Source organism: Carlito syrichta, unplaced genomic scaffold (genome assembly GCF_000164805.1).
Source record: "Carlito syrichta isolate Samal-C Ts95f unplaced genomic scaffold, Tarsius_syrichta-2.0.1 Scaffold309831, whole genome shotgun sequence".
NCBI lineage: Eukaryota > Metazoa > Chordata > Mammalia > Primates > Tarsiidae > Carlito > Carlito syrichta.
The window spans coordinates 56,168-70,656 of NW_007253927.1; the positions used below are offsets into that span (position 1 = coordinate 56,168).

At 42.1% G+C, this 14,489-nt stretch overlaps 1 long non-coding RNA gene across 2 annotated transcripts; it reads right to left on the bottom strand.

The window, feature by feature from the left end:
* Positions 1–2,933: 2,933 nt before the first annotated feature.
* LOC103270429 lies at positions 2,934–13,840 on the bottom strand. Of its 2 annotated transcripts, XR_504969.1 has the most exons (6): positions 13,137–13,840; positions 11,597–11,805; positions 8,982–9,191; positions 4,580–4,789; positions 3,749–3,863; positions 2,934–3,385 (listed from the first exon to the last, which is right to left on the bottom strand). It is a non-coding gene; the product is annotated as an uncharacterized LOC103270429 (long non-coding RNA). The 2 variants fall into 2 exon arrangements; XR_504968.2 differs by lacking the exons at positions 2,934–3,385; positions 3,749–3,863; positions 4,580–4,789 and adding an exon at positions 8,244–8,617.
* Positions 13,841–14,489: the final 649 nt, after the last annotated feature.

The window sequence follows — 14,489 nt, forward strand, 5'->3', positions numbered from 1 at the left end:
TTTCTAATATCTCCCTAATTTTGCTGTCTCATACAAACGGTTCATCCACATAATGATGATAGTAGACACCCACTCATATGGAATCCGCCCAGTAGGCTAAGACAGATGTTCTTCCATGAATGGAGTAACGTCCAGACGGGGTACTTATCATACGGTTTGGACATGCCTCCCTTACTATCTCAGGTGATAAAGAGTTTCTCCTTCTCAAAGATGGATTTTCATAGCAAAGCTTGGTTATGGGGCATTTTGCCAGGGATTTAACCTGTGTGTTCTCATATCTCGAGTTCTGAAGAAAGGTGGTGGTATGAAAAATGTAGGCCAGTAGTTATTGAGTTGTGTGCCCCCTCATGTCAGGAGATCAGTGGATTCTCATTGTTCTGTGCCACCATTCAAACCTCTTAAGTTTCCAGATGGGGCCCAGCAGAGAACATGGCCATTCGCATCGTTAGTCACAGATACACTGATTAATTTCAAAGAAGCATGAATCACTCTTTCCTTAGAGCAGGACAAAAGTGTATTCACACTCCATTTGAAAATGAAAGAGGGGGCTCAGGAAACACCACTCTGAGGGAACCACAAGGCAGCTTTTTTCCATTTTCAAGCATGCGTTGAGAGAAAACTGCATGCATTGCTGAAGGTCCAGCTTGCCTCTGAGACCAAGAACATCTCCTTGAATGATGACCCTCGGTGACTGGTAAACCATTGGTCATGACAACCAAACGAGGTCATGCACTCCTTTACGAAGGTGCATGCCATGCAGTCATTCTGAGCAGATTTTCCCCCTGAAAGACACAAAGTGTCTTGTGGTGATCACCAATGAATGGTAAAATCGCCAGGAACTCTGATGAGGATTAAAGTTTAAGAATAGCATGGGGAATTTTATGGAGTAGCATATACACATGCTCCTTGTGACCTCCCATACAACAAGTCCTGCAGCACCAAACTAGATCATACAAAAGGGACCATCATCAAGTTTCCCATGTTGGATTACACAACTGTCCTCTAGGCTGGGCCTAAGCGTCATGTTATTGTACTTGATGTTTAAGTCATCACTGCTCCTCAAGGCAATATAAAGTACTCATCATTGACCCAAGGAAAGTATCTGCCAATTCTATAAATGCGGCAAGGATAGTCATATGCTCACCACAAGTCAAGCAGGAACAGCACTTGGGAGAATATTTCAATTCCAGAGGATCCATGGCCATCCTTCTTGTTACAGCCCTTTTTTTGTGGGGATAGCAGCTTATTTCCAGGCCAGTTTCTGGCAGAAGAGGAGTCAAAAACGATCTGTCCAATGGAAACGGATAAATCAACTGGGAGGCCTCTTCTCAGAGACCCTTCTTTCAAATACATCCTGACGGGACAACACATATCAGTCGGTACTTCTTTTTTTCTGGCAAAGTGTGCAATCCCAATTGATCACAAGCCAAAGAACATAGCACACCTAGGTTTCAGAGTGGTACATGCTGGATCTGTGTCCTCTCATATCTCAAGTTATCAAGAGGTCTAACATGTAATAATTGGGTTTCTTGTGCAATATTTGGTAACTTTGTGTCTAGCCTGCTCCTTTTAATCAGTGAGTATTCACAGCTTCAACGTTCAAGAGTGTTGATGAATTGACAAGTGGAAATCAAATCTACTTCTTTGTTTTTGTCCCCACTCAATATGACTTGAGCCAACTCTCCTTTTTATGTCACTATTTCACATTACCTGATTCCTAAGAAGATGTGCAACTAAGCCCATCGTCTGGCACAAGTTGAGCAAAAGAATCTTTTAGCATGCATTCATGGCCTGCCTCTCTAGTTTGTCTCATGATTGGTAAAATCTTCTTCTCCTTGAGTTTAGAAGAGACCATGGACATAATCAAACACCAGACTTATTACGTCTGTGGACACTCATTGCTCTAGTCACATATAGGTCTCAAGAAAAAAGGTCCTCATATTGGTTCAGAATTCATTTTGCCTCCAAAATTGAGAGCCCCATGCCTAAGTGGCCCCCATGAACTTATGAATTATGGTCATTAATCCCAATCCCAGTCATGCCCTCATAGCATGCTATGTGCCATCCCTCCAGCGTGGGCAGAATATTTCATTGAGATACAGAAATACAGATTTTGTGGTGTGGGAGATGTGGTTAATGTGCCTGGCCTTTGTGAAAGGGGTGAAGGCATTACAATCGAATTTGTCTATTTTATGGGGAACTGCTTCTTCAGGGTGGAGTCCCCCTGGGTAGCCTATCAACCTTAGAGTGCTCCACAACTAGAGAAATGTCAGGGCTATTCTCCCTCTTGCACCAGTATGCACTCCTGTCATCTAAGAAGGTCCTTAGAATTACCCTATTGTGCAAGACTTTTAAGACAACACCTGTAGAGACAACACAAAGATTTCATCACTGATCCAGTTAAGCATCCTCCTTTGAAAGTGGCCCCTAGGCTCACCATAAGTAACCAAATATGATCAGATTAGTGGAGACTATTTCACTTTGTGAGGACATGAGGCCAAGCACCTGGATAACGTGCTTCGTCCAGAAACTAGCAGTTATTCCCAAGGACTTCCCTGAAGAAGGGATCCCTGTGAAAAAGAGGAGGACAACTTGATTGAACAAGCTGTCTAATATCTCCCTAATTTTGCTGTCTCAAACAATCGGTTCATCCACACAATGATGTAATTAGATACATACTCATGTGGAATCCGTCAAGTAGGCTGAGACAGAAGTTTCTTCATGAATGGAGCCAAGTCCAGACAGGTTATTTTTGATACAGCTTGTTCATGCCACCCTTGGTATCTCAGGTGGAAAGAGTTCCTCCTTCTCAAATGTGGATTTCCATAACAAAACTTGGTTATGGGGATTTTGCCATAGATTTAGCCTGTGTTTTCATAGCTTGAGTTCTGAAGAAAGACGATTGTATAAAAAATGTTGGACTGTAATTTTTGAGTTGTGTGCCCCCTCACATCAAAAGACCAGTGGATTCTCTTTATTCTATGCCACCATTCAAACCTCTCAAAGGTTTCCGAAGGGACCCAGCAGAGGACATGTCCATTCACATCATGATCCACAAATACATTGATCATTATTAAACAAGCATGAATCTCTATCTTCTTAGAGCAGGACAAAATTGTATTAACCCTCTCTTTGAAAAAAAAGCATGGGGCTCCTAGAACAGTATGCCAAGAGAAACTAAAGTTGCTTTTACTCCCACTTCACCCATGACTTGAGAGAAAACTGCATGTGTTGCTGAAGGTCCATCATGCGTCCCAAACCAAGAACACCTCTTTGAATGATGACCCTCAGTGACTGATAAGCCATTGGTGATGACAACCAGTGGAAGCCATGCACTCTTGTACAATGGTGAATGCGATGCAGCCGTTCTGAGCAGAATTTTACCCTGAAAGAAAAAAGTGTGTTGTGGTGATTGGCAAGGGATGCTACAATGGTCAGCACCTGGGGTGAGGATTAAAGTATAAGGATAACATGGGGAATTTTATGGAGTAGCATATCCACATGCTCCACAAGATGGCCTCCCGTACATCAAGTCCTCCAGCATCCAATTAGATCATACCAAAGGGACCATCATCATTTTCCCCAAGTTGAATTACTCAACTTCTTCTAGGCTGGGCCTCAGCGTGATGCCATTGTACTTGATATTTAAGTCATCACCTCTCCTCAAGGCAATATGAAGTACTCATCATTGACCCAACAAAAGTATTTGTCTATTCCATATATGTAGCAAGGACAGTCAAATGCTCACCACAGGTCAACCAGGAACAGCGTTTGGGAGAATATTTCAATTCCAGAGTATCCGTGGCCATTTACATCATTACAGCCATTTGTTTTTGGATAGCAGCTAATTTCCAGGACAGTTTCTGTCAGAAGAGGAGTCCAAAATACGTGTCAAAAAGGAAACTGAACTTCAACTACCCACAGACCTTTTTTACAAATACATCCTGATGAGATAATGCATATCAGTTGGGACCGATTTTCTGGGAAAGTGTGCGATCCCCATGGGTCAATATCCAAAGAACACAGCATACCCAGGGTTCAGGATGGTACATATTGGATGCGTGTCCTCTCAAATCTCAAGTTATCAAGCTGTCTACAGTGTAATAATTGGGTTTCTGGCACAATACTTGGAATGTTTTTGTCTTGCCTGCTGCTTTTTGTCAGTGAGTTTTCACCACTTGAACTTTCTACAGTGTTGATGAATTCACAAGTGGATATCATATCTACTTCTTAGCTTTTGTCCATTCTGAATATGACTGGAGCTCACTCTCTTTGTTTGCATCACCATTCCCCATTTCCTGATTCTTAAGAAGACTGCAACTAAGGCCTTCGTCTGGCACAATTTGAGCCAGGAACTCTTGAGGATTAAAGTTTAAGTATAACTTGGGGAATTTTATGGAGTAGCATGTTTCTCATGTTGGATTACACAACTGTCTTCTAGGCTGGGCCTCAGCGTCATGCCATTGTACTTGATATTTAAGTCATCATCCCTCCTCTAGGCAATATAAAGTACTCATCATTGACCCAACAAAAGTATCTGCCAATTCCATATATGTAGCAAGGACAGTCATATGCTCACCACAAGTCAAGCAGGAATAGTACTTGGGAGATTATTTCAATTCCAGAGTATTCATGGCCATCCATCTTGTTACAACCCTTTGTTTTTGGGATAGCAGCTTATTTCCAGGCCAGTTTCTGACAAAAGAGGAGTCAAAAATGGTGTGTCCAAATGGAAACTGGTACTTCCACTGGGAGGCCTCTTCCCACAGACCTTTCTTCCAAATACATCCTGATGAGAAAATACATATCAGTCGGGGCCTCTTTTTTCTGGCAAAGTGTCGCTCCCCATGGATCACAAGCCAAAGAACACAGCACAACCAGGGTTCATGGGAATGGAATGCAAAGGAATGAACTGGAATAGAATGGAATGGAATGGAATCTAATAGAATGGAATTAAATGGAATGGAATGGAGCGGGATGCAATGGAATGGAATGAAATGGAGTGGATTGGAGAAGATAGGAGACGAATGGAATTGAATTGATAGGAATGGAATGGATTGGAAAGGTTTGGAATGGATTAGAAAGGAATGGAATGGAATTGAAGGGAATGGAAGGGAATGGAGAGTAATGGAAGGGAATGGAGAATAATTGAATGGAATGGATTGGAATGGAATGAGGAGGAATCGAATGGATTGGAATGGAATGGAGAGAAATGGAATTGAATGGAATGGAGATGACTGGAATGGAGCGGAATGGAATGGAAAGGAAAAGATAGGGATGGAATGCAGCAGAATAGAGACAATTGTAGAGCAAAGGAAGGAATGTTATGGAATGGAATGGAATGGGAAAGAATTGAATGGAATGGAATGGAGAGTAATGTAAAGGAATGGAATGGAATGGATGGAATGAAATGGATGGAATGGAATGGATGGAATTGAATGGAATGGACTGGAATGATATGGAAAGGAAAGTTACAGAATGAAATGGAATAGGTTGGAATGGAATAGAAAGGAATGGAATGGAGAGGAACGGAATGGAATAGAAAGGAAGAGAATGGAATGAAGAAGAAGGGAATGGAATGGAATGGAAAGGAATGGAATGGAGAGGGATGGAATGGGTTGAAATAGAGAGGAATGAAATGGAATGGATTGGAGAGGAATGGAATAGAATGGAATGGAGAGGAGAGGAATGGAATGGAATGGAATGCAATGGAATGGAGAGAAATGGAAGGAATGGAATGGAACGGAGTGGAATGAAGATGAAGGGAATGGAATCGAATATAATGGAACAGAGAGGAATGGAATGGAGAGGAATGGAAGGGAATGGAGTGGAATGGAGAGGAATGGACTGGAATGTAATTTAATGGAAAGGAATAGAATGGAAAAGAATGGAATAAAATGGAATGGAATGGAGAGGAATGGCATATAATGGAATGTAATGGAGAGGAATGCAATAGAATGGAAAGGAACGGAATGGAATGGAGAGGAATGGAAGGGAACGGAATGGAATGGACTGGTTTGGAATAGATGGAATGGTATGGAAAATAATGGAATGGAATCTAATAGAATGGAATGGAATGAATGAAGTGTAAAGGAAAGCATGGAATGGAATGGAATGGAGAGGAAGGGAAGGGAATGGAACAGAATGGAGAGGGGAGGAATGGTGTGGAATGGAGTAGAGAGAAATGGAATATAATGGAATGTAATGGAGAGGAACTGAATAGAATGGAATGGAATGATGTGGAAAGGAATGGAGAGGATTGGAATGGAATGGAGAGGAATGGAATTGAATGGAATGGAGATGAATGGAAGGAGTGGAATGGAATGGAAGGGAAAAGATAGGAATGGAATGGAGCGCAATGGAAACAAATGGAGAGGAAAGAAAGGAATGATCAGGAATGTTATGGAATGGAATTGAATGGAATGGAAAGAATGGAATGGAATGGAGAGGAATGGAAAAGAATGGAATGGAATGGAATGGATGGAATGGAATGGACTGGAATGTAATAGACTGGAATGGTATGGAAAGGAAAGGAATAGAATAAAATGAAATACATTGGAATGGAATAGAAAGGAATGGAATGGAATGGAATGGAATGGAGAGGAAAGAAATGGAATGGAGAGAATTGGAATGAAATGGAAAGGAATGGAGTGGAATGGAAAGGAATGGAATAGAATGGAATCTAATAGAATGGAATGATATGGAAAGGAATGGAATAGAGAGGAATGGAATGGAATGGAATGGAATGGAGAATGGAAAGTTGCGTGAAATAATGCTTTAGCAATTATTCATGGCCTGCTTCTCCAGTTTGTCACATGCTAGACAAAATTCACTTCTCCCTGAGTTGAGAGGAGACCATGGACATCTTCAAACACCAGGCTTAGGGCATCTTTGGACACTCATTGCTTCAGTCTCATACTGGTTTCAACAGAAAAGGTCCTCATATTGGTTCAGAATTCCGTTTGCCTCCAGAACTGAGAGTACCATGCCTAAGTGGCCCAAGGAACTTATGAATGATGGTCATGAATCCCAATCCCAGTCATGCTCTCTCGTAGCATGGTGTGACCCATCCATCCAGCTTAGGCAGAATATATCATTGAGAGACACAAATAGAGAATTTGTGGCATGGAATGAGTGGTTAAAGTACCAAGGTTTGTGAAAGGGGTGAAAACATTACAATCAAATTTGTCTATTTCCTCAGGGTGGAGTACCCCTGGAGAGCCTATCTGACTTAGAGTGCTACACAACTAAGCAATGTCAGGACAATACTCCCTCTCATGTCAGTATGCACACCTGTTACCTAAGAAAGTCTTCAGCAGAACTTATTGCACAAGAATTTTAAGAAACATCTCCCTAGAGTCAAGACGAAGATTTCATCATTGACCAAGCTTAGCATCCTCCTTTGCTGCCTCCTTTTGAAAGAGACCCATAGGCTCATCAGAAGTAACAGAAAGCAAAGAGATTACTGGAGAATATTCGACTTTGTGAGGACATGAAGCCAGGCACCTGGATGACGTTATTCGTCCAGAATCTAACAGTTATTCTTAAGGACTTCTCTGAAGAAGGGATCCCTGTGAAAAAGAGGAGGACTGCTTAAGTAAACAAGCTTTCTAATATCTCCCTAATTTTGCTGCCTCATACAATCAGTTCATCCACATAATGATGATATTAGATACCTACTAATGTGGAATCTGTCCACTGGCTGAGACAGAAGTTCTTCCATGAATGGAGTCACATCCAGAAAGGTTACTTTTGATACAGCTTGGACATGATCCCTTAGTATCTTGAGTGATAAAGATTTCCTTCTTCTCAAAGATGGATTTTCATAGCAAAGCTTGGTTATGGGGCATTTTGCCAGGGATTTAACATGTGTGTTCTCATATCTTGAGTTCTGAAGCAAGGTGGTGGTACGAAAAATGTAGGCCAGTAATTTTTGAGGTGTGCCCCCTCATGTACGGAGACCAGTGGATTCTGTTTGCTCTGTGCCATCATTCAAACCTCTCTAAGTTTCCAGAAGGGGCCCAGTAGAGGACATGGAAATTCACAATGTGAGTCACAGATACTGATTATTATTATTGTTTTCTTTTTTTGGGTGGGGGATAGGGAAGGAGACAGAGAAGGAGAGAGAGAGAAAGAGATGGGGAGAGAGAGTGAGAGAGAGGGGGGAGAGAGCAAGAGAAAGAGAGGGAAAGAGAGGGCGAGAGAGAGAGGGCAAGAGAGAGAGTGCGAGAGAAAGAGTGCGAGAGAGAGCTGCAGAGAGGGAGACAGCAACAGAGAGAAAGAGAGATCGAGAGAGCAATTATTTTTAAAGAAGCATGAGTCTCTCTTTCCTTAGAGCAGGAAAAATGTGTATTCACACTCCATTTGAAAATGAAAATGGGGCTCCTGGAACAACATGCCAAAAGAAGCTCAAGGCGCCTTTTTTCCTTTTTTCAGCATGCGTTGAGAGAAAAACCGCATGCATTGCTGAAGGTCCAGCTTGCCTCACAGACCAAGAACACCTCCTTGAATTATGACTCTTGGTGACTGGTAAGCCATTGGTCATGACAACCAAATGAGGTCATGCACTCCTTTATGATGGTGCATGCCGTGCAGTCATTTTGAACAGATTTTCCCCCTGAAAGACACAAAGTGTGATGTGGTGATCACCAATGGATGCTAAAATGGCCAGGAACCCTGATGAGGATTAAAGATAAGGATAACATGGGGAATTTTATGGAGTAGCATATCCACATGCTCCACTAGATGGCCTCCCGTATAACAAGTCCTCCAGCACCAGACTATTTCGTACCAAAGGGACCATCATCATTTTTCCCATGTTGGATTACACAAGTGTCTTCTAGGCTGGGCCTCAGCGTCATGCCATTGTACTTGATATTTGAGTCATCACTGCTCCTCAAGGCAATATAAAGTACTCATCACTGACCCAACAAAAGTATCTGCCAATTTCATATATGCGGCAAGGATAGTCATATGCTCACCACAAGTCAAGCAGGATCAGCACTTGGTAGAATATTTCAATTCCAGAAGATCCATGTGAATTCATCTTATTACAGCCCTTTGTTTTTGGGATAGCTGCTTATTTCCAGGCCAGTTTCTGGCAGAAGAGGAGTCAAAAATGGTGTGTCCAAATGAAAACTGATACTTCCACTGGGAGACCACTTGCCACAGACCGTTCTTCCAAATACATCCTGACAAGACAATACATATCAATTGAGACCTCTTATTTTCTGGCAAAGTGTGTGATCCCCATGAATCATGAGCCAAAGAACAAAGCACACCCAGGGTTCAGAGTGGTATATATTGGATCTGTGTCCTCTCATATCTCAAGTTATCATGATGTCTACCATGTAATAATTGGGTTTCTTTTGCAATATTTGGAATGTTTGTGTCTAACCTGCTGCTTTTAATCAGTGAGTATTCACCGCTTGAGCTTTCAAGAGTGTTGATGAATTGACAAGTGGAAATCATATCTACTTCTTTGTTCTTGTCCCCGCTAAATATGACTGGAGCCCACTCAACTTATTTGTGTCACCATTCCACAGTACCTCATACCTAAAAAGATGTGCAACTAAGGCCATCATCTGGCACAAGTTGAGCAAAAGAATACTTTAGCATGTATTCATGGCCTGCCTCTCCAGTTTCTCTCATGCTCGGCAAAATATTCTTTTCCTTAAGTTTAGAGGACACTATGGGCACCATCCAATATCAGGCTTAGTGCATCTGTGGACACTCATTGCTCTAGTCTCATAGGTCTCAAGAGAAAAAGTCCTCATATGGGTTCAGAATTCATTTTGCATCCAAAAATGAGAGTCCCATGCCTGAGTGGCCCCCATGAACTTATGAATTATGGTCATTAATCCCAATCCCAGTCATGCCCTCGTAGCATGGTGCGTGTCATCCATCCAGCGTGGGCAGAATATTTCATTGAGCGACACAAATAGAGATTTTGTGGTTGGAAGATGTGGTTAATGTGCCCAGCTTTCGTGAAAGGGGTGAAGACATGACAATTGAATTTGCCTATTTCTTGGAGAACTGCTTCCTCAGGGTGGAGTCCCCTTGGACACACTATCTACCTCAGAGTGCTCCATAACTACAGCAATATCAGGACAATCCTCCCTCTCAAGTCAGTATGCACACCTGTCACCTAGGAACGTCACAGCGTAACTCTATTGAGCAAGATTTTTAAGACAACACCTTGTAGAGACAAGACAAAGATTTCATTACTGACCCATCTAAGCATCCTCCTTTGCTGCCTCCTTTTGAAAGAGACCTCTCGGCTTATCAGAAGTAACAAAATGCGACAAGATTTGTCAGGACTATTTCACTTTGTGAGGACATGAGGTCAGGCACCTGGATAACGTACTTCTTCCAGAAAGTAGCAGTTACACCCAAGGACTTCCCTAAAGAAGGGATCCCTGTGAAAAAGAGGAGGACAGCTTGAGTGAACAAGCTCTCTAATATATCCCTAATTTTGCTGTCTCAAACAATCGGTTCATCCACACAATGATAAAATTAGATAGCTACTCATGTGGAATCCGTCAAGTAGGCTGAGACAGAATTTCCTCCATGAATGGAGTCAAGTGCAGACAGGGTAATTTTGATAGAGTTTAGACATCCCTTCCTTGGTATCTCAGGTGGAAGAGTTACTTCTTCTCAAAGGTGAATTTCCATAACAAAGTTTGGTTATGGGGAATTTAGCCAGAGATTTAGCCTGTGTGTTTTCATGGCTTGAGTTCTGAAGAAAGGCGGTGGCATGAAAAATGTTGACCAGTAATTTTTTAGTTGTATGTCCCCTCAATCAAAAGATCAGTGGATTCTCTTTCCTCTGTGCCACCATTCAAATCTCTCAAAGTTTTCCGAAAGGATCCAGCAAAGGACATGTCCATACACATCCTGATCCACGAATACACTGATCATTATTAAACAAGCATGAATCCCTCTCTCCTTGGAGCAGGACCAAAGAGTATTCGCCCTCTCTTTGAAAAACAAGCATGGGGCTCATAGAACAGCATGCCAAGAGAAACTCAAGGTGCTGTTTACTCCCGTTTCACCCATGACTTGAGAGAAAACTGCCTGCATTGCTGAAGGTCCATCTTGCCTCCCAGATCAAGAACACCTCCTTTAATGATGACACTCGATGACTGATAACCATTGGTCATGGCAGCCAATGGAAGCCATGCGCTCTTGTATGACGGTGCATGCCAGGCAGCCATTCTGAGCAGAATTTTACCCTGAATGCAAAACGTGTGTTGTGGTGATCAGCAAGGGATGCTAAAATGGCCAGGACGTGGGATGAGGATTAAAGTATAAGGGTAAGGGAGGAATTTTATGGAGTAGCATATCCACATGTTCCGAAAGATGGCCTCCTGTACTTCAAGTCCTCCAACACCAAACTAGGTAGTACTGAAGGGACCATCATCATTTTCCACAAGTTGGATTACACAACAGTCTTCTAGACTGGCCTCAGCGTCATGCCATTGTACTTGATATTTAAGTCATCACCTCTCCTCAAGGCAATATAAAGTACTCATCATTGACCCAACAAAAGTATCTGCCAATTCTATATATGTGGCAACAACAGTCATATGCTCACCACAGGTCAACCAGGAACAGCATTTGGGAGAATATTTCAATTCCAGAGTATCCCTGGCCATCCACATTATTACAGCCATTTGTTTTTCAGATAGCAACTTATTTCCAAGCCAATTTCTGGCAGAAGAGGGGTCCAAAATACGTGTCAAAAAGGAAACTGATACTTCAACTGGGAGGTCATTTCCCACAGACCTTTCTTCCAAATACATCCTGAGAAGAGAATACATTTCAGTTGGGACCCTTATTCTGACAAAGTTTGCTATACCCATTGATCAGGAACAAAAGAACACAGCACACCCAGATTTCAGGATGATACATATTGGATGCATGTCCTCTCAAATCTCAAGTTATCAAGCGGTCTTCAGTGTAATAATTGGGTTCCTTGGGCAATATTTGTAATGTTTGGGTCTAACCTGCTGCTTTTATTCAGTGAGTTTTCAACACTTGAGATTTCTAGTGTGTTGATGAATTCACAAAGTGGATATCATATGTACTTCTTAGTTTTTGTCGCCTATGAATATGACTGGAGTCCACTCTCCTTGTTTGCATCACCATTGCACATTCCCTGATTCCTAAGAAGATGTGCAACTAAGTCCATAATCTGGCACAAGTTGAGTGAAAGAATGCATTAGCATGTATTCGTGGCCTGCCTCTCCAGTTTGTCACATGCTTGACAAAATCCTCTTCTCCTGAATTGAGAGGAGACCATGGACATCATGAAACACCAGGTTTAGGGCATCTTTGAACCTTCATTGCTCCAGTCTCTTACTGGTTTCAAGAGAAAAGGGACTCATATTGGTTCAGAATTTCTTTTGCCTCCAGAACTGAGGGTACCATGTCTAAGTGGCCCAAGGAACTTATGAATGATGGTCATGAATCCCAATCCCAGTCATGCTTTCTCATAGCATGGTGCATGCCATCCATCCAGCATGGGGAGAATATTTCATTGAGAGACACAAATAGAGAATTTGTGGTATGGAATGCGTGGTTGAAGTGCTCAGGATTGTGAAAGGGGTCAAGACATTACAATTGAATTTTCCTATTTCATGGAGAACTGCTTCCTCAGTGTGGAGTTCCCCTGGATAGCCTATCCACCTTAGAGTGCTACACAACTAAGCAATGTCAGGGCAATACTCCCTCTCATGTCAGTATGCACAACTGCCATCTAAGAAAGTCTTCAGCAGAACTTATTGCACAAGACTTTTAAGACAACATCTCACTAGAGTCATACAAAGATTTCATCAATGACCCAGCTAAACATCCTCCCTTGTTGCCTCCTTTTCAAGGAGGACCACAGGCTCATCAGAAGTAACCAAATGCAAAGAAATTACTGGAGACTATTTGACTTTGGGAGGACATGAGGCCAGGCAACTGTTTGACGTCTTTTGTCCAGAATCTAACAGTTATTCTTAAGGACTTCTCTGAAGAAGGCATCCCTGTGAAAAAGTGGAGGACAGCTTGGGTGAACAAGCTTTCTAATATCTCCCTAATTTTGCTGTCTCATACAATCAGTTCATCCACATAATGATGATATTACATACCTACTCATGGGGAATTCATCCAGTAGGCTGAGACAGAAGTTCTTCCATGAATGGAGTCACGTCCAGACAGGGTACTTTTGATTCAACTTGGACATGCCTCCCTTAGTATCTCAGGTGATAAAGAGTTCCTCCTTCTCAAAGATGGATTTGCGTGGCAAAGCTTGGCTATGGGGCATTTTGCCAGGGATTTAAACTGTGTGTTCTCATATCTTGAGTTCTGAATGAGGTGGTGGTACTAAAAAAGTAGGCCAGTAATTTTTGAGTTGTGTGCCTCCTCACCTCAGTAGACCAGTAGATTTTCTTCACTCTGTGCCACTATTCAAACCTCTCGATGTTTCAAGAAGAAACCCAGCAGAGGACATGGCCTTCACATCATAAGTCACAGATACACTGATTATTTTTTAAAGCAGTATGATTATCTCTTTCCTGAGAGCAGGCCAAGTGAATATTCATTCTCCATTTGAAAATGAAACATGGGGCTCCTAGAACAGCATGCCAAGAGAAACTCAAGGAGCCTTCTTTTCTTTTTCAAGCATGCATGTGAGAATAACTGCACTCATTGCTGAAGGTCCAGCTTGCCTCACAGACCAAGAACACCTCCTTGAATGATGACTCTCGGTGACTGGTAAACCATTGGTCATGACAACCAAATGAGGTCATGCACTCCTTTATGACGATGCAAGCCATGCAGTCATTCTGAGCAGATTTTCCCCCTGAAAGACAAAAAATGTGATGTGGTGATCACCAATGGATGCTAAAATGGCCAGGAAATCTGATGAGGATTAAAGTTTAAGGATAAAATGGGGAATTTTATGGAGTAGCATATACCAATGTTCCGCTTTATGGCCTCCTGTACGACAAGTCCTCCAGCACCAAACTAAATCATACTAAGGGACCATCATCATTTTTTCCATGTTGGATTACATAACTGTCTTCTAGGCTGGGCTTCAGCGTCATGCCATTGTACTTGATATTTAAGTCATCACCACTCCTCAAGGCAATATAAAGTACTCATCATTGATCCAACAAAATTATCTTCCAATTCTATATAAGCAGCAAGGACAGTCATATGCTCACCACAAGTCAAGCAGGAACAACAATTGGGAGAATATTTCAATTCCAGAGTATTCGTGGCCATCCATCTTGTTACAGCCCTTTGTTTTTGGGATAGCAGCTTATTTCCAGGCCAGTTTCTGGCAGAAGAGGATTCAAAAATGGTGTTTTCAGATGGAAACTTATACTTCCACTGGGAGGCCTCTTCCCACAGACCTTTCTTCCAAATACATCCTGATGAGACAATACATATCAATCGGGACCTCTTTTTTTCTGGCAAAGTGTCCGATCCCCATGGAT